The 20,526-nt window shown below is 38.1% G+C and overlaps 1 pseudogene; it reads left to right on the forward strand.

Annotated features, from left to right (window-relative positions):
- Positions 1 to 1,774: 1,774 nt before the first annotated feature.
- Positions 1,775 to 3,573, forward strand: LOC140531618 (ruvB-like 1; annotated as a pseudogene).
- Positions 3,574 to 20,526: the final 16,953 nt, after the last annotated feature.

Consider the following 20,526-nt stretch of genomic DNA (forward strand, 5'->3'; position numbering starts at 1 on the left):
AATACTACAATTGTTACAATTTTTCTCCCATGAAATCACAAACAGCCTATATGTGTACGAGGCTAGTTAGAGCTCCCTATTTACATTTCTTTATCTTTGCCAGTAAGTTAAAGGTTGGCAACTTACCATTTGGAGAGCAGGGAACGATAACGACAGAATTAATATTAATAGAGTCATTATATCTTCACAAATCACTGAGATAATTAAATTAACTCTCCCTCTCTTCTCTCTGGACTATTTTTGCATTGGTATTATTTTAACCTTTAACTGTCTATTTTAACTTCTGAAAGCAATTTACTTCATCAGATTTAATATCAAAGACAAAAGCAGGAAACTTCATTTGAATGCCATTTTCATTTTTATTTCTTTGAAGATTTGAAACTGCTCCTTGCAATGCATACTGCACAATTGCATCACTTAACTCTTGGGAACATGCTTAATTTCCTCCTCATTTTCTTTTGCTTGACAGGTCTCTCATTTACTTTGGAAACACTTTTTTACAAGTACGAAGGCAGAGTAAGAAAAAAAAAATCAATGATAGGCCAGATGGAGAGAATCAATCACTCAATCTATTAGCATTTGGTTTTAATCTACAATGTGCCAGGTGCTGTCCTAAGAACTGGGAATGCAAAGCCTCTGGAGTCAAAGGTCATAGGTTCAAATGAAATTGCTGATATGTAGTATGTGACCTTGGGCAAGTCACTTAACCTCATTGTGCCTTAGTTTACTGTTCTATTGTTGTTTGTCCTTCATTCTGGAAGAGAACCATCACATTGGGAAGGTGATGTCATGTGCTGCAAATGAAATGGGATTTAAATGAGGCAGGGCTGTGCGAAATCACCAGCCTCACTTTCTCCTCCAGAATCATCAGGATCAGGTGGCAACATATAGATCATTATGACTAGAGATGGTCCCAGATGCAGTGGGAGACCTTGGCCTATTTAAGCTCTTTCCCAGGACTCAGTTTGTCTGAGGTGATGCCTATTTGGTGATTTAGGATAGGCAAAAAATGAAGTGAAAAATGGCCTCTTTTACCTAGTCAAAAAAAAAATCAGTCTGGCAGAGGAAGACTGAAGGGATTGCACTAGGTGGCCTTCAAGACTCTTCCAGCTCTAGATCTATGATCTTATGAGTATACTATGAAAGACAAAAGTAAACCAATTCCTGTTGTTAAGGTGCTTATTTGTGTTCTTTGATATTCCATAGATATCTTAAACTCTACATATCCAAAGCTGAATTCATCTTAATTAGCCTTAAGCCCTCCCCTCTTTCTAATTCCTTTGTCAATATTAAGGGTACCACTATCTTCTCAGTCATTCAGGCTCACAACCTAGGAATAATCCTCAACTCTATACTTTCTCTCATCTCCCATGTACTATTAGTTGTCAAGCCCTGTGTGGAGTAAGTGGAGAGTACAAGTAATAAGTTAAAAAAATCTCTCCCATCTTTCTAGACCTAACTATATATGATCACTTAATGGAAGCCCTTTGGTAGTTCACAATATGGTCCAAAGGGTTTGAACTAAAAATTCTTCATTAAGCAGCAAATAACTGTCATATTATGTTATAAATACATATCTCCCGGATTATAGCTTTGTTTCTCCAGCAATTTGAAACTTTGGGAGTAAAAGTTATTGCAAGCCATTATGGCATACACCTGGCACAGAGTTAGTCAGTCCACCTTGTTGGGTGATTCTGTACCCACTCTTAGCTGAAAGATGAAGATCAAGGAGATGAGCACTATGATGAGCCAGTGCATCATTACCTTGCACAGCCACTTGAAGGGGCTGGGACTGGATAAGGGTGGCCTGGTTAAGCAGACATCTTGAGGGGGATTATGGGGCAGAAGAATACCTATGTGGTATGATGGTAGAATTAATGGACAGGAGAGCTGTTTTGTTGGCAGGACCCTAGCAAGACAGTTCTAGTCCTGGGTGCTGCTCTAGAGTTAGGTAGTAAACTCCCTTCTGTACCATGGTCCGAAGTGAAGTCTTCTCTACAGAAATTAAAAGATATAAGTTCTGATGGAAAACTTGAGAAGGGTAATTGATCTAAGAAAGAAGGAGAACAAGGAGGTTGATGAAAGTTGTCCCAAAATTAACTCCATGTGAGAATGAAAACCTTTTGGAAGGATATAGCAGTCAGTCATATCAGTATAGGTCTTAAAGCAGCAGAAGAAACCAAACAGTTGAAACTGGACCCCGTCATCTTTGAAAGTTTGTAGAAAAGGGATCTAGAGGTTTGTAATGGTTGCTATGAGAGTTTAAAGATCTTCTCTACCCATTAATGGGTCTGCCTATTAAGGAAAGCTTAATTAGGGGAGGCCCATACCTCTCGTTAATTTTCTAATGAGGAACTGGTTCTCAAGGGTTGTCATAACCTCTGGCTCTGAAAATTATATAAGTACTCTGAGGTCAGGTTTTACTTTGGGGCTCAGATTTTGGAAGAAGGCTCCTGAGCCAGATGAGACTCTGGAAAGCCACTAAGTAGCCTCCTGGCTTTGACAACCCATATGTTGATGCTTCTTTCTCTGGTAGCTATGTATGTTTGGTTAGATGGTTATCTGTCTGTTGATTTGTGAAACAGCTGGATTTTAATTTCTCTGTATTTTCTCTGAAGATCAGGGCGCTGATTTTTTCCCCTGAACTAAGTTAATGATACATGTTCTTGATTAAAGTGATTGTTGACCCCTCAAAAGTTGCTTTCCTTTTAGAAAAGCAGATCAAATAACCTTTCCAGCAAGCCACCTTGTGTGTGTCAGGGTCCCTACAAGGCTGGAGAAGTGACTTATGTAGAAGCAAAAGCAGTGCAGTGAAGAGGCAAGGCAGGTATCATACCTATGCTACAAAATATAACCTTGAAACAGAAGAATATGCTCCCTTACCAAAAGACAAAATACACAGAGAGGGGGAGAAAGAGAATATTCAGGATATAACCCTGTGTGACTTAGATTTTGACAATGGTAAGCAAGAGGGTGGGCATGATAATCTTTCCATGATGGGCCAGTTAATGAAGCCAAAGAAGGTTGAAATCACAAGATATGAGGAGAGATTAACAAGGTGGTAGATAAGTACTTGACCACAGCATAGTTGAGTTGGTTCCTGGCATGCTGTTTGTTGATAAAGTACACATGTTGATTAGGGAATGCTTCATCCCTTGGTGTCTTCCACTGTCTCCATCATCTTCACTTTCAACTGGGGCAACTGTGTCATTAGAAGTACTGAGGATATGGTTTTTCCTCATGGAATTCCCTTTGATATTTTGGACATAGTGATGACCATTAACACTATGCTGTACAAGCCATAAGAATTAAAACATATAATAAAAAAAAAAAACACAACCCAGATAGAATGGATTGACATCAGTGATGAAGCATTGAGCCACCTGGGAGAATTTGGTACCAAGAAAACATTGATATTCAGTGCTTCTCCTGACCCCAGACAACTCACTGGCCAAGATCAGTGGGAATGACAGTATTAAGAAGAAACAGGTTAAAGAAATTAATTAACTCTTCTGTGATATCGAGTCTTCAGCCAAAATCCTAGCTCATCAACACGAGAAATATACGAAGTAAAATGATGGTGGCTTATTAGTGCTTGTAAGTTGAAATAGAAAGATAGCAAAAATATTACCTAGCCTGCTAAAATAGAAAAGATGTGAGGATGGATATTTCTGTAACAGAGAAGGCTATGGATTTAATGCCTGTGTTCTGAGTTATGAGCAGTTGGTTATAATATCAGTGTTGTGTGAAACATAATTTGAAATGATCATGACTTCTTCCATAGTTGCTCTGTTTCAAACCTTACCTGGAATATTGTCTAATAAATCTGTTTAGTTTTAAAAATGCATATATCTAGAAGCATTTATAAATAGGGTGTTGAATCACTCTGAGGATTTAAAACACATTTTTGTTATTGTTGAAAAGGGTTCAAGGAACACAAAAAATGTTGAGGAGCCCTGCTGTGGTAGATGATTGACTTGTGACAAACAATTATAGTCAACATGTGATAGCCAGCTTTATGGTAACTGATCCTCCCTGAATTTAGCAAATCTGGTCTTCAGTTGATTGATAGACAGTCCATGCCTACGAATGTCTTCAAAGTTTAGTAGCATCTGCCAGTACTTGGGCTGCATAGGTACAACCTAGAGTTCTTTTCAAATGACGGCAAAGCATCAGAATAGAACTCTAGTAAAAGTGTACAGAAATGAGGGATCAAAGCCAATTGACTCTACTAAACTGCACTGAGGGAAGGTATGGTAGAGTGAATAAAGGCTAATTCTGAAGCTTGAAAGACCTGAATTTAAGTTCATCCTGTCACTTTGGCTATATGACCCTGAGTAGGTTACTCAACCTCTCAGTGTTCAAAATTACTGTCTAAAACTACAAGTTAAAGAGAAGGTGCCAGACTGCATAAGTAAAAAGTATTTTCCTATCTAGACTCAATTAATCAATAAATATTTAAGTGCTTACTGTATGACAGGCACTGTGCTAAGCACCGAGGATAAAAAGAAAGCTATAAAAATAATCTCTGCTCTCCAGGAGCTCACAGTGTAATGGGGAAGACAACATACAAATGGTTATGTCAAGGAAGTTATAAACATGATAAATTGGAAATAATTAATACAGAGAAGGTCTTAGAATTAAAAAGGATCCAGAAAGGCTTTATATAGAAAGTAGATTTTAGCTGAGTCTTGAAGGAAGCCAGGGAAGCCAGGAGGCAGTTATGAGCAAGAAGAGAATTACAGGTATGGTGGGTGGGGGGAGGGAGAGAGACACATAAACAGAGAAAATTCCTAGAGTCAAGACAAGCAGCATCTTGTTCAAAGAACAGCAAAAATCCTAGTGCCACTAAATGGCAGAGTACACGCAAGGGGTGTGTGTGTAAAGTGTTAGAAAAATGGAAATGTAAGGGGTGAGGGAAGGTTATAACAGAGGATTTTATACTTGATCCTAAAAGTAATAGGGAGCTGCTGAAGTTTATTGAGCAGGGCAGTGACAGGGTCAGGGGATTTTCATAGTCATAGACTTTAGGAGTATTACATTGACAACTGAGTGAAGGATAGATTGAAGTAGGGGAGAACCTGGTGGCAGAGAGACCAATCAGAAGGCTATTGCAATTGTCCAGATGTGAGGTGATAAAGGCATTCACTAGCATAGTTGCAGCGTCAGAGGAGAGAAGGAGGCATATGCAAGAGTTGCTTTGAAAGTAAAATAGACACGTGTTGGCCACAGATTGGCTATGGGGAGCAAGAAAGAATATCTGGAAGTTCCCAACATCAGTGAAATCACAGGTATTGTACTGATTCCTGTCCCCTTTATCACTGTATAAATTTACTAAGTAGAGATGGAAGTGATGGGGCAGTTTCCTAAATTACATCCATTTAAAACCACAGACAAGCTTATACATGGATAGAATCCTGTCCAACTTCGATGCACTGAAAGGAAATTGTTTTTAGTTTCCACATGAAAAGATTCCTACTCTACAAAAACCCCCACCTCTAACCAAACATCTCACTTTCTAAGTTTTGGGCTGTTCTGAGGATTTAATTTATGTTGCTTAATGAGTTTCATATTCATACTTAATATCCCATTTCCGCTGAGGGAAGCTGTGCGAGACATTGTCTTCTGAGCACATATATTTCACTTGTCATTGTACTGCCTTGAGTCTATAGAATATTATTTTTAAAACCACAGGTGTTTTTCAGAAACTTGGTGATCATTTAACAAAACACAAATTATTTTAATAACATTACAAATAAGTAAAAACGTTTCCTTGAATTGGTCATTTTTCTCTAATTTATCTGTCATTTAATTGAGACTATTGTTTAAGGGCAATTCTCAAGATAAAGTGTACATGTCGGTTAATGCTTGACAGAAATCTGTTCCTCATTATCTTTGCAACATCATACACCAGCACTTCTGAAGAGTTATCTCTTCAACCAAAAGTAAAAAACACTTTCATCTTAATTTCCATTTTCCTTTTCTGAAATTAACTTCTTTCTCTACAGTTGCAAGGTAACATATATTCATTGGCCAGAGAAATGCATCCCCAGTCCTCCAACACCTGGCCCTGTTAGCAAGCAGTCAGTGAAAAAATCAGATTATGCGTGGCACTGATCATAAACCAAACCATCAGTTTGCTTTCTCCAGAAAGCCCAATTTACTGAACATAACAGTACGATTTAGGAAAATCAAAAAAAAAAAAATGATAGCAATTACAGCTGTATAAATATGCTCTGTATGCTGACCAATAGATACAACAGCTCAGAAAGAATGGTGGAAGGTAACCTGTATGGGATACTCTATTTTTGGAATATTTCAATGGAATCAGAGCTTGTTTTTACACAAGGCATCTGCCATCTCTGCAGTCAATTTGAAACATACGGTGCTTCACTGAACATCTTTAAAGAATAAAATACATACGAATGGAGAATCCAATCAAATTAGGGGAGTCTAATTTCTTTACTAACCTTATTATTTCTAAAATGGAAATAGATAAGATATTCTAATATTTGAATTGAGTTAAGGTTTAATAGAAAACCTCTGGCCTGAATGAATGGTCATGTGAACAGAGGTCCTAAGTGAAATCATGGGCTTTTAGATTGTGGTAGGCTGGAAGAGGAAACGTTATGATTTTGCTGAGCTGAGAGATCAATTTAATTTTTGCAGTCTCAGTCAAACATACTGTTTCAATGAACTGTCAAGTGAGTTTAGTCAGAACATAGAATCTCAGGATATAGAACTGGGAAAGACATTAGAGAATATCTGGTCTAATCCTTTCATTTTAGAAGTGAGGAGTGGGAGACCCAGAGGCATTAGGTAACTCTTTCAAGGTCACATAATATCATAGATTTAAAGCTGGAAGATCAAGGTCATCTAATGAAGAAACCTTTTCTTTTTTTTTAAAGATGAGGAAACTGAAATTGAGAGGAGTTAGGTGATTTGCCCAAAGGAACAATCAGAGTTTACACTTCTGATTTCTGATCCAGCTCTCCTTAAGTGTGTGTAAGTAGTCTAAATATTCATAAGGTTACCTCTAATGTGGAGCTAAATCAGAGTTTCAGAAGATGATAAAAGGAAAGAAATGGAAGCAGAGAAAAAAAAATCAAGTCCTATCAGAAATTTGGAGTAGGATATCAACCAGGTCTTTACTAGTTTGATTTCAGCATCTATCAATGCAGGTTAGTGATATCTACTGAATTTCTTCAAAAATGAAGGGGGTAGAGATGGTGAAGTATTTTAATATTATGAAAACAGAGGAATGGAATTCACAGAGTTTGAAAGCTCAAGTTCCTCTTTGGTGACCATTTACTCATGTGCAATATCTCTTTCGTTCCTAATTCTATCATCTTATTGTAACAGAGCACTGGAAACAATATCCACTGGCATACAGAAATATCCAGGATCCCCCTCCTCCTCAAACCCTTGGAAAGTCAGAGGGATCTTGACCATTGGGCTAGACCTTCATATTCCCAAAGAGGGAGACCTGAGAGGGTGAGGTTAGGTCAAGTCTGAACCAGTTGAAATTCATGCTGCCAGTGAGAGAAAAAAAAATAGAGATATCAAATGAGCCACTGTTGCCACCACAGCAAGCAAATGGTCAGGGTAGAGAAAGTGATACAATAAGAAAAGATCTGACCAACTTATGTCAGTAATGCCCAGAATTGACACATGGTAACTGGAACTGTTCATCTCACAGAGAAGAGAACTAGTGATTCTTCATTTTCCCATCCTCTGCTTCTTTCTCATTATTGCTCTCTTAGGAGAGAGACTGTATTCTCAAAAGCTATGTTTTGACATGTATTCTGTTCATTAGTGTTTTAAAAATAAAAGTTTCTTTAAGATAAAGTGGTTGGGGTGGCAGAGCCAAGATGGTGGAGTAGAAAGACACACATACATTAGTTCTTCCACCACAGCCCATAAAATACCTATAAAGAAAGACTCTCAACAAATTGAAGAGCAGCAGAAGACAACGGAGTGGAAGAGATCTACAGCTCAGGGTGACCTGAAAGGCCAAAGGGAAAGGTCTGTCACACAGAACATAGAGCAGAGCCCAGCCCAGCCTTGGCTACATGGCACCAGGAGGAGCAGGACTGAGCAGGCTTCAGGGACAGAATCCCCAGCAGCAGTGCAGATCCCTCAACCCACAGGCACCAAAGGTCAGTCAGAGGATTTTGTCAGCTGGCTGAGAAGGGAGGAGGGTGTCCCTTAGCTCCAGCTTCAGACAGCAGCAGCAGAGGCAACAGCAGGCAGGGGCTCCTAAGGCAGGCATCAGCCTACAACCAGACCTCATTGTAAAGCCACTAGGGGAACTGAGCCCTCTGTGGAGACGTTATTCCCACCTAAGCCTCCTGGGGGAATTGAGCAGCTCATCTGAATCTCAGGCCCTTGTGCTGACTTGTTGGAACTGGAACCAAGTTGGATGTGGAAAAGAAACTCTACTACTCGCAGATTCTGGGCCCAAAAGTTTCTTGTTGCTCCCAGACTAGTGTACAGGTTTGATTGTGCCACCTTGGAGGAACTGAGATCTTACAGATTCCAAGAGTATACCCTACTCTTGACAAAGGACCCAAAAGTCAAGTAACTGGTTGGGAAAATGCCCCAAAAAAGGAAAAAAATAAGACTATACAAGGTTACTTTCTTGGTGAACAGATAACTTCTCCCATCCTTTCAGATGAGGAAGAGCAATGCTTACCATCAGGGAAACACATAAAAGTCAAAGCTTCTGTATCCCAAACATCCAAAATAAATATTCAATAGTCTCAGGTGATGGAAGAGCTCAAAAAGGATTTTGAAAATCAAGTAAGAGAGGTGGAGGAAAAATTGGGAAAAGAAATGAAAGAGATGCAAGGAAAGCATGAAAAGCAAGTCAATAACTTATCAAAAGAGACTCAAAAAAATGCTGAAGAAAATTGCACCTTTAAAAATAGGCTAATTCAACTGGCAAAAGAGGTTCAAAAAGCCAATGAGGAGAAGAATGCTTTAGAAAGAAGAATTAACCAAATGGAAAAGGAGGTTCAAAAGCTCACTGAAGTAAACAGTTCTTTAAAAATTAGAATGGAACAGATGGAGGCTAATGACTTTGTGAGAAACCAAGAAATCACAAAACAAAACCAAAAGAATGAAAAAATGGAAAATAATGTGAAATATCTCATTGGAAAAACAACTGATCTGGAAAATAGATCCAAGAAAGACAATTTAAAAATTATGGGACTACCAGAAAGCTATGACCAAAAAAAGAGCCTAGACATCATCTTTCATGAGATTACCAAGGAAAACTGCCCTGATATTCTAGAACCAGAGGGCAAAGTAAATATTGAAAGAATCCACCCATCACCTCCTGAAAGAGATCTGAAAAGAACAAGTCCTAGGATTATTATAGCCAAATTCCAAAGTTCCCAGGTCAAGGAGAAAATATTGTAAGCAGCTAGAAAGAAACAATTTGAGTATTGTGGACCTACAATCAGGATAACACAAGATCTAGCAGCTTGTACAATAAGGGACCGAAGGGCTTGGAATATGATATTTCAGAAGTCAAAGGAACTAGTATTAAAACCAAGAATCACCTACCAAGCAAAACTGAGTTTAATACTTCGGGGGGGGGGGGGGAGGAAATGGTCTTTCAATGAAATAGAGGACTTCCAAGCATTCTTGATGAAAAGACCAGAGCTCAAAAGAAAATTTGAATTTCAAACACAAGAATCAAGAGAAGCATGAAAAAGTAAACAGAAAAGCGCAATCATAAGGGACTAACTAAAGTTGAGCTGTTTACATTCCTACTTGAAAATAAAATATTTGTAACTCTTGAAACTTTTTTCAGTATTTGATTAGTTGGTGGGATTATACACACACACACAGAGAGAGAGCATAGGGTGAGTTGAATAGGAAGGGATCATATCTAAAGAAATAAAATTAAGGGATGAGAGAGGAATATATTGGGAGGAGAAAGGGAGAAATGGAATGGGGCAAATTATCTCTCATAAAAGAGGCAAGAAAAAGACTTTTAAATGGAGGGGAAAAGGGGAGAGGTGAAAGGGAAAACTTGAAGCTTACTCTCATCACATTTGCCTCAAGGAAGGAATAAAATGCACACTCATTTTGGTATGAAAACCTATCTTACAATACAGGGAAGTGGGGGAGAAGGAGATAAGCAGGGGTAGGGGGATGATGGAAGGGAAGGCAAAGGGATGAAGGAGCAATGAGGAGCCAACACTCTTGGGGAAGGACAAGATCAAAAGAGAGAATAGAAGAAATGGGGGGGGGCAGGATAAGACAGAGGGAAATATAGACAGTCTTAAACAACATGACTGTTATGGAAGTCATTTGCAAAACTACATATATATAGCCTATATTGAATTGCTTGCCTTCTCAGTGGGGATGAGTAGGGAGGGAGGGAGCAAGAGAAGTTAGAGCTCAAACTTTTAGGAACAACTGCTGAGTATAGTTCTTGCATACAACTGGGAAATAAAGACAGGTAATGGGGTATAGAAATTTATCTCGCCCTATAGGAGAGTAGAGAAGATAGGGATAAGGGAAGGGAGGGATGTAAGAAGGAGGGGAGCAGATTGGTGGTAGAGGTAATTAGAATGCTTGGCATTTTGGGGTGGAGGAGGGGAGAGATGGGGAGAAAATTTGGAACTCAAAATATTGTGGAAATGAATGTTGAAAACTTAAAATAAAATAAATTTAAATAAAAAAAATAAAATATCCAAGGCTGGAAAAAAAAGATGTCTAATGCGAACACAAAATATTAATTTTCAAAATGGCTTACAGTCTTATAGAATTTTTTTTATGTTTCTCTACTTTGCTTATCAACAATGTGAGGTATATATGTAGTAGTTATAGATATACCTCTTAAACTTGGGAAGAAACTGAGCGTCTTAAAAATAAATGAAAGTGTTAGGATACAAATCTAGGCTTTTTGGGTCCAAATCCATTATTCTTTCTAGTTTTCCAGAGCATTGACCAATATCAGATGCATTTATGTTGTTACGAAACAAGTGAATAAATTCATATGGAATTTCAATTTGCTTGAAAAAAAAGATAAAGTGGTTAACTTTCATATTAATAATATAGTCTAAGAGAAAGAGACAGAGAGACAAATACAGAGACAGAGACAGGGAGACAAAGAGAAACAGAGACAGAAAGACTTTTGTAGAATTTGGAACTTCTCCTGGTATGGGGGTCAAGACTTGAATAAAAGACATACATTTAGTCATATGTTTATTCACATTTTTTTTAACTTCTCAGAGAAGAAAAAGGGAAATGTGAGTCTGCATTTCTAGGCAAATGACACAAATAGCTTTTGGTATGGAGAAGTACGAGTGAGCTGGGAGTTAGTATTGTCTATTGACAATAACACTTCTTTCCCATTATCTTCTCATAAAGGAAAATCCATTTTTCTGATGATAGGAACTAAAAGTTGACTAGAAAGTTATGTCCAAAGGGAAGATTTGGGAAACAGTGGTACTATAAACAGAAGGGTGGAAATTAGAAAGAACTAGTAATTATTTCTCTCCTTGCCGATCTAGTATCATCTGTCTCATGACAACTACTAGAAAATGAAGTATTGATTGAGCACTCAAAGGGTGCCAAGCACTGGATAGCAGCTATACCATGATAGAGGTTATTTTCAGGGTTTATGTGACCATATAATCTATGTTGTATCAATTAAGTTACTCTCTGTAATTGCTTCTTTTTGTCATTTCTTACAAGAAAATAGTTTTGCATTATATTAAAATACCACAATCTGTTCAGCCATTGCCAATTGTCTAAGAGGCATCTAAATCACTCACTTAGATTTTATTTCTTTTCTTTTCTTTTCCCCCTTTCAGTTCTCCCTTCAGAATCATAAATTGTCTTTTGCTTCTAAATATTTCTTCCCTTTTAGTACTCTTCTCACTACCTTTACCACCCAGCTCCCTCTCCTCATTTGACTCCCCAATTTATATGAAATATTTCTACAACAAATATGATTTTCACTGTCAGATTTTATGATGCCTGCTCCCTCCAGCACTTCCTTCATGTTTATATATTCTCATATGCACCAATTATGAAAACTGGCAAATTTCCCACCCTTATTCCTCCTTTCTTCACTACTGTATTTCTCTGCTTACCCTACAGTGTCTTTTCTGAAACCTTTCAGAACAGAATCAGTGCTGCCCCCACCTCATTTGCTTTTGTATAATGCTTGAAAAACTTAAATTTCTAAAGGCAGAAACATATGTTTCTTTCTTGCATTAGAAAGTTATCACCCTGTCATCATAAAGCTCCTTCAGACTTTTCATATAGGTTTACCTTTCTATGTTTTCTGGGCTTGTGCTTATATTTCAAAGTTCCTATTCCACTCTAGATTTTTCATAAAAAAATGTTTGGACATCCTCTGCTCCATTAAAGATCCAAAAAAAAAAGTTAAAAATGGAAAAAACTTAAAAAGATGGTACTCAGATTTTCCAAGTAAGTCATTTTTGGTTATGATCTTATCTCTTTCAACTTTTGGTTGCAAGATCTTTTTTTTGTTTTCAGTAAAAATTACCAGGTCTCTTATGATCCTAACTCTAGTTCCTTGATTCTTGAATTGTTGTTTTTGTTTTTTTTTTTTTTTCTGGATATCTGGAGCATTTTTTTAAAATATGGGAACTATAGATTTTGGATATGACATTTCTGGGACCTTTTCATATGGGTTTCCTTTCAGGAGGTGATCTCCTGAAAGATCTCCTTTTCCATCTTTTGCCCTTTGATTGTACTGGGAAATATGTGTTTCTGGTATAGTTTTATCTTGATTTTCATGGAGTCTAATCACTCCTAAATTATTTTTCTTGATCTGTTTTCCATATCAGTTGATTTTTATATCAAATATGGTACATTTTCTTCTGATTTTCAATCTTTTTTATCCCAATAGTTCTTGTGATTCATAGAGTCATTGATTTCAGTTTGATGTATTTTAGTTTTTATGGAGTCCATTTCTGGAGTAAGGTTTATACTTTGTTTTCTAAGCTACTTATTTTCCTTCCAATTCTTTCTGTGGGAACTTTTATTGCATTTTTATCTACTGCTTCATTTATCTAGTTATTTATGTAGTCCTTGTAGAAAATCCATTTTTTCCCTTTGAATCTCTACTTATAGTTTTTATAGAGATGGATTTGCAATGATTTTATACTGGTTGTTGTTTTCTTTGATTTACTCATCCCTCCAGTTTTAGTTTCTAAATTGACGCTTTGTTCCAGGGCCAGGTTCTACCACCTATTGTCCATTTGGATGAATTATTTGGCCTTGCTTGGTCTGATCTTGTTCCCTTGGGTTCTTCTACCTTATGTAGAGTTAGAGTTCCCTGAATCTTTTGAGTTTCAAAGTGATAGGTCATCAAGGCTCTTTCTGATGGCTCAGGACAAACTGAAAAGTACTTAAGACACCTTGGACTGAATCTGTTTCTATCTGAATACTGCAACATCATGTAGGTTGGCACAACTCTGGTTTCTGCCCTTTACTCCTCCCTAGGGCTTCCAACATCCATAACATGGAACTTTCTGCGCACCCTGGGATTTTCTCAGGGAATCTCTCTGCTCTTGTTACCTCTGGACAGAGAGCTATGCAGATTCTGTATCATGTCTCTGGTCATAGAGGCATTCATTTTGCAAGAAAGGTTTCCTTTTCTAATACCATTGAGTTTAGCGCTGACTATTTCTTCAGTAGTTATAGAGAAGTCACTTAATAGAGGCTTTAACTAGATTTCTTGATCATTATTTGATCTTGGAAAAAATTCATGGTTTTACTGAAATAGGTGTGTGGGATTTAAGCAGTCTGCCTTCTGTTCAGGAAGCCATTTTGGCAGGAAGTCCAATAAAGTTGCATATCCAAAAATGCCATTGTTGATTATGGAAAAGCTAAAATTCATCCTCAAAAACAAAAAGATGGTAAAGCTGAGAAGTCACTATGACTCATAGGTTCTAAGATTTAGAGATGAAAGGAAACAGATACATTCTAATCCTCATTTTATAGATAAGAAAACTGAGGACCAGAGATGTGAAATGATTTGGCCAAAGTCATTGTAAGACGTAAACTTAATTCCTCTTATTCTAAATCAGATGTTCTTTATGCTACCCTAGAAGATAGTGTAAATTATTTTACTTTCGTCTGACCCTGGGATTATGTTGTTGTGGGGAAATAACAGTGAATAAACTCCCTCTACCTGTGTTGATGGGCAATTGTCCTGAATCTCAAAGTCTTAGAGTGATGTGGGGTACTGGAAGTTTAAGTGGATTATGTAAGGATCATAGGCAAAGAATGAAACAAAGGCAGTGAATGAACCTATGCCTTCCTGACTTTGCCTGACTAACTCCTTATCCATTACATTATGTTAGCTACAAATTAGAGTGGATTTTTTAAATTGTCCCTTATATACTTTTCTAAAGAATGTATTTGTTAAAAACAAAGAAACAAACTGACTCTTTGGACATCTCTTATAATTCCACCTTTACAACCCCCATCTTTTACTCCATTTCATTATTTCCAAGGCTTCATTTTCCATTGATTCTTTGGTCTAACCAGAATTAAATATATAGCAAGATAAAAGGAACCTATGAAACAAAATTCAAGTGAATAAGAAAGCATTATAATTAAGTAGCAAGCATTATCATCACTATTTTCCAAGATAGCACCTCTCAGGTCTCTTGGGACAAAAAGTTGTTACACTACTCTCTGAATCTCTTCCCCCAACTCAACTCAAGTATCTTTAGCTCTGTAGTAAAGAGATATAAATAGTTTTACTACTTCCCTTATTATCTTTCCATCTCAGCAGGATGGGCATACCTCAGTCACTCCATGGGAGGTGGTAGGAAACCTCCAGATAACTCTTGGAAGTAGTAAATGATCAGACACCTTAGCTTTTCCCTACAGATACTCCTCCTATGCATTTCCAAGTTCCAGTCACCTGAATTTCCATGCTTAATGCTCAACCTCAAGCCCCCAGGCACTTTGCTCTCCCTTATCAGCCACTATAAAATCTGGCTATCTCCCAACTACCCTCCAGCTATAATCAAACACAAAACAAACAAACAAAACCCTTAACCTCCATCACTGGCCTCCATTTGTGAAAATCATAGGTAAGAGAGTATCTCCATGCTGCAGAATGACTACACAGATTTATAGAAAATGTAGTTTTACAAAGAAAGACATGTCATTCACAGTAACAGACTCTCCCTTTTCTTTTTTAAGATCTCCAAGCACTATAAAGTCTATTCTTAGTCTCCTGTCTCCTAAAATAGTTCCACTGAGGCCTTGCTACAGAGCAAATATTTCAGAAATCTAAATGAAACTTATAATTTTATAATTTCTTGATAAAAATCAAGAGATTAGCTTTTCAATGAATAGTCTCTCCATTTCATATTATTACTATGCAGAGGGTTGTTAATTTTTCATAAAATCGCATCTTGTCCCTTCCAACTAGATTGTAATCTCTTAAAGGGATATGTATCATCTTATATTTCTTTGTATACCACTTTGAGCCACAGTTTCTTCATCTGTAAAATGAAAGAATTGGACTTAATGGTTTTTTGAGGAACTTCGTAGGTATAGTTCTCTGATCTGAAGTTTTAGTAAGATCTGTGTTCAAATTTCACTTCTGACAAATACTGATTATAATCCTAGAAATTCATTTAATGCCTCAATGTCCTTGGAAGCATTTTAGAACTGTTAAAAATGTGATTTGATAATAACAGAAATAGCTAGGATGTATGCAATGCTTAAAGGTTTGCAAAAAGCATTACAAATATTATCTCATTTTAGCATTGCAGCAACACTGAGAGGTAGGTGCTATTAGTATCCCAATTTTAAAAAATGAGAAAACTGAGGCAGAAAGGCATTAAGTGATTTGCCCAGGGTCACACAACTAGGAAGTCTCTAAGACTGGATTTAAACTCCGGCTTCATGGCTCCAGGTCCAGCACTCTATCCACTGTACCACCTGGCTGCCTCATCTAAAATTCCCTTTGCCTAATAAAATCACAGATGCTTGGGGGGAGAAGGGGAGGGAGGGTGGTTGTGAAGAGAAATAATGCTGATCTTTCAACCTATATGAATACTGCCCATACTTTTATTTTTCCAGATCAAACACTATCTCTCTGATGAGGGCTTAACAGGGGGGCCTGGGGGCGTGAGACACCCACAAAGACCTGAGTACCAGGGGCAGGTTTCCTGGAAGGAATTCACAGACTCAAGCATTGTTGAGGTTAAGGTAAAGATTTATTACAATTTTCAGTGGGCAAGAGTTCTTAGGGAACCTACAACCTTAGAGGGGTTCAGGTAAAGTTTATATAGGATATTCTATGGGAAACATGTGCCAGATATGCTAACTAGGTGTTCTGGGGTGGGATTAGGGAGTGGTTAAGGAGTGATCAGTTCCTAAAGGAACATACACTTTTGGTATTTACTACACAGATATTTTTACCCAGAGTTCCTCAGGAAATAGTCCAAAACAGGTTACCTGGACATGTGATTTTAGGCCTGAAACATCACTAAGTCAATTAACAGTCAGGATTGGCTCAGAAAAACCACGTTGCTCTCATCAGTGTACTGCTAGACAAAACATATGTAAGGGAGTATATATACGGGGAGTATATATAAGTCTAAGTCTAGGATACTTATGATTGGCCAATGAGTAATAAATGTCGTTATGATCCAGTGAACAACCCGGTCAGTCAGTACACAGCTAGTTCAGACTAATAAGTCTTATAGGTGCAACTGGCAGCTGCATCAGGAAGGGAGATAACAGTTGTTGCTGAAGCAGGGTGTGTCCTTGCGCTGGGGAGAAACTGCCTGGGATAGTACTTTGAGGCTAGGGAGAAATGTGATTTTTAAAAGAAAATGTGATTTTAGAATTGGGAACCAAGCACATGTACCCAAGCACTCTATCATGTCTCTAAAGACTTCCCTGATCACTTTAATAAATCTGTCCTCTCTCTGAACCCTTATAGCCTTAATTCTCTATGCCACTTATTTAACAATTAACTGTGCTTCTTAAGCTTTGTACTCTGACTTATTTATTTTATTGCTGGTTAACTGTTCCAGCAAATTCAGCTAAATCATTAGTTTTTTTTAAAGGAATTATTAATTCTAACTTAGAGTTAGTAAGTCCAGAACAAAAAGACAGAAAAAAGAAACCAGTAAAATTTGCTACACATTTGTTAATGCCTTAAAAATAGTATAAAAGGCACTTAAGTAATTTTAGCAGAAATGAACCAAAAGATTCCAAACCATTCATTTACTCATTCTGTCAATATATATTAAGTGTCAATTAATTGCAAGGCTATGTACTGGTTGCTGGAGATTCAAGGATAGGTGAGTGTGACAGAATCCTTCCTCTGGAGTTTTTAATCTGGGGTCCATGAACTTCTATTTTTAAAATAGATTTTGATACTTGTGTTTCAATATAATTGTTTTACTTTGTATTTTATTTTATACATTTAAAACCATTAACCTGAGAAGGCATTTTTTGCTTCATCAGACTGTGTCTTGTGTCCACGACACCAAAAATGGTTAAAATTCCAATGATGGAAAAAATATGGCATTAAAACAGATAAGGAAAATACAAGAAAATGGTGGTCCAGATAAGGGAGAGGTTTTCTAAGAAAATTTGAGGAGGAAGGAAGTAACAATGAAATAACACATGTAAAGTTCTTTTTTTTAATATTTTTTTAATTTATTTATTTAACTTTTAACATTCATTTTCACAAAATTTTGGGTTCCAAATTTTCTCCCCATTTTTCCCCTCCCCCACCCCAAAACACCAAGCATTCTGATTGCCCCTATCACCAATCTGCCTTCTCCTCTATCATTCCTCCCTTCCCTTGTCCCTATCTTCTCTTTTGTCCTGTAGGGCCAGATAACTTTCTATACCCCATTACCTGTATTTCTTGTTTCCTAGTAGCAAGACCAGTACTCGACAGTTGTTCCTAAAACTTTGGCCTCCCACTTCTCTTCATCCCTCCCTCCCCACCCATTCCCTTTGGGAAGCAAGCAATTCAATATAGGCCAAATCTGTGTAGTTTTGCAAATGACTCCCATAATAGTCGTGTTGTGTAAGACAAACTATATTTCCCTCCATCCTATCCTTCCCCCATTGCTTCTACTCTCTCTTTTGATCCTGTCTCTCCCCAAGTCTTGACTTCAAATTGCTCCTTCCTCTCACTGCCCTCCCTTCCATCATCCCCCCCACCTTGCTTATCCCCTTCACCCCCACTTTCCTGTATTGCAAGACAGGTTTTCATACCAAAATGAGTGTGCATTTTACTCCTTCCTTTAGTGGAATGTGATGAGAGTAAGCTTCACTTTTTCCCTCTTACCTCCCCCCTTTTCTCCTCCATTGAAAAGGCTTTTTCTTGCCTCTTTCATGTGAGATAATTTGCCCCATTCCATTTCTCTCTTTCTCATCCCAATATATTTCTCTCTCACCGCTTAATTTCATTTTTTTAAAATGTGATCCCATCCTATTCAATTCACTCTGTGCCCTTTGTCTTTGTGTGTGCATGTATGTGTGTGTGTATGTATGTGTGTGTGTGTGTAATCCCACCCAGTACCCAGATACTGAAATGTTTCAAGAGTTACAAATATTGTCTTTCCATGTAGGAATGTAAACAGTTCAACTTTAGTAAGTCCCTTATGACTTCTCTTTGCTGTTCACCTTTTCATGCTTCTCTTCATTCTTGTGTTTGAAAGTCAAATTTTCTTTTCATCTCTGGTCTTTTCATCAAGAATGCTTGAAAATCTTCGATTTCATTGAAAGACCATTTTTTCCTCTGAAGTATTAGACTCAGTTTTGCTGGGTAGGTGATTCTTGGTTTTAGTCCTAGTTCCTTTGACTTCTGGAATATCCTATTCCATGCCCTTCAATCCCTTAATGTAGAAGCTGCTAGATCTTGTGTTATCCTGATTATATTTCCACAGTACTTGAATTGTTTCTTTCTAGCTGCTTGCAATATTTTCTCCTTGACCAGGGAACTCTGGAATTTGGCCACAATGGTCTTAGGAGTTTTGCTTCTGGGGTCTCTTTCAGGTGGTGATCTGTGGATTCCTTGAATACTTATTGTGCCCTCTGGTTCTAGAATCTCAGGGCAGTTTTCCTTGATAATTTCATGAAAGATGATGTCCAGGCTCTTTTTTTTTATCATGGCTTTCAGGTATTCCCATAATTTTTAACTTGTCTCTCCTGGATCTATTTTCCAGGTCAGTTGTTTTTCCAATGAGATATTTCACATTATCTTCCATTTTTTCATTCTTTTGATTTGGTTTTGTGATTTCTTGGTTTCTCATAAAGTCATTAGCCTCCATCTGTTCCATTCTAATTTTTAAAGAACTATTTTCTTCAGTGAGCTTTTCAACCTCCTTTTCCATTTGGCTAATCCTGCTTTCTAAAGCATTCCTCTCCTCATTGGCTTTTTGCACCTCTTTGCCAATTGAGTTAGCTTATTTTTTAAGGTGTTATTTTCTTCAGCATTTTTTTGGGTTGCCTTTAGCAAGGTGTTGACCTGATTTTCATGCTTTTCTTGCATCTCTCTCATTTCTTTTCCCAGTTTTTCCTCCACCTCTCTAACTTGATTTTTAAAATCCTTTTTGAGCTCTTCCATGTCCTGAGCCCATTGAATATTTATTTTGGATATTTGGGATACAGAAGCCTTGACTTCTTTGTCTTTCCCTGATGGCAACCATTGTTCTTCCTCATCTGAAAGGATGGGAGGAGATATCTGTTCACCAAGAAAGTAACCTTCTATGGTCTTATTTTTTTTCCCTTTTCTGGGCATTTTCTCAGCCAGTTACTTGACTTCTGAGTGTCCTCTCCACACCCACCTCGCCTCCAGATCCAGCCAGCCAGCCCTTGGGGTCTGAGATTCAAATGCTGCTTCCCAGCCTCAAGGCTTTGGGCAGGGGCGGGGCTACTATTCAGTGTGAGAGTAAGTTCAGGTGCTCAGGTTGGGGCAGGGCCGCCACACCGGGCTCAGTTCCCTCAGGGGGTTCATGTGGAGACCTTCAACAATGGATCCAAGCTCCTGCCTGCTCTGGAAGCTCCTATCAGCTGCAGCCTCTGCTGTTGCCTCCCAAGGGGCCCCAGGCCATGGAGACACCCCGCTCCCCTCTCCGCGAGCTGAGAAAACCCTCTCACTGACCTTTGGTGCCTATGGGTGGAGGGAACTGCCCTGCCACTGCAGATTCTGTCCCTGAAGCCTGCTCAGATCTGCTCCTCTGGGTGCTGCATGGCCAAGGCAGGGCTGGGCTCTGCTCCAGGTCCAGGGCATGATGGACCCTTCAGGTCAGTTTTTCAGGGCTCTTTGGAACAGAAATCTCCTCCACTCCGTTGTTCTGTGGCTTCTGTGCTCCAGAATTTTTTGGGATTTCTTCTTTACGGGTATTTTATGGGCTGTGGGTTCAGAGCTAGCATATGTGTGTCTTTCTACTCTGCCATCTTGGCTCCTCAACACGTGTAATGTTCTTGGAAATAGTTTTTAGCTGTTTTTGTAATTTTATTGGTGTAAGGAAT

This window comes from Notamacropus eugenii, chromosome 3 (assembly GCF_028372415.1).
Source record: "Notamacropus eugenii isolate mMacEug1 chromosome 3, mMacEug1.pri_v2, whole genome shotgun sequence".
Lineage (NCBI taxonomy): Eukaryota > Metazoa > Chordata > Mammalia > Diprotodontia > Macropodidae > Notamacropus > Notamacropus eugenii.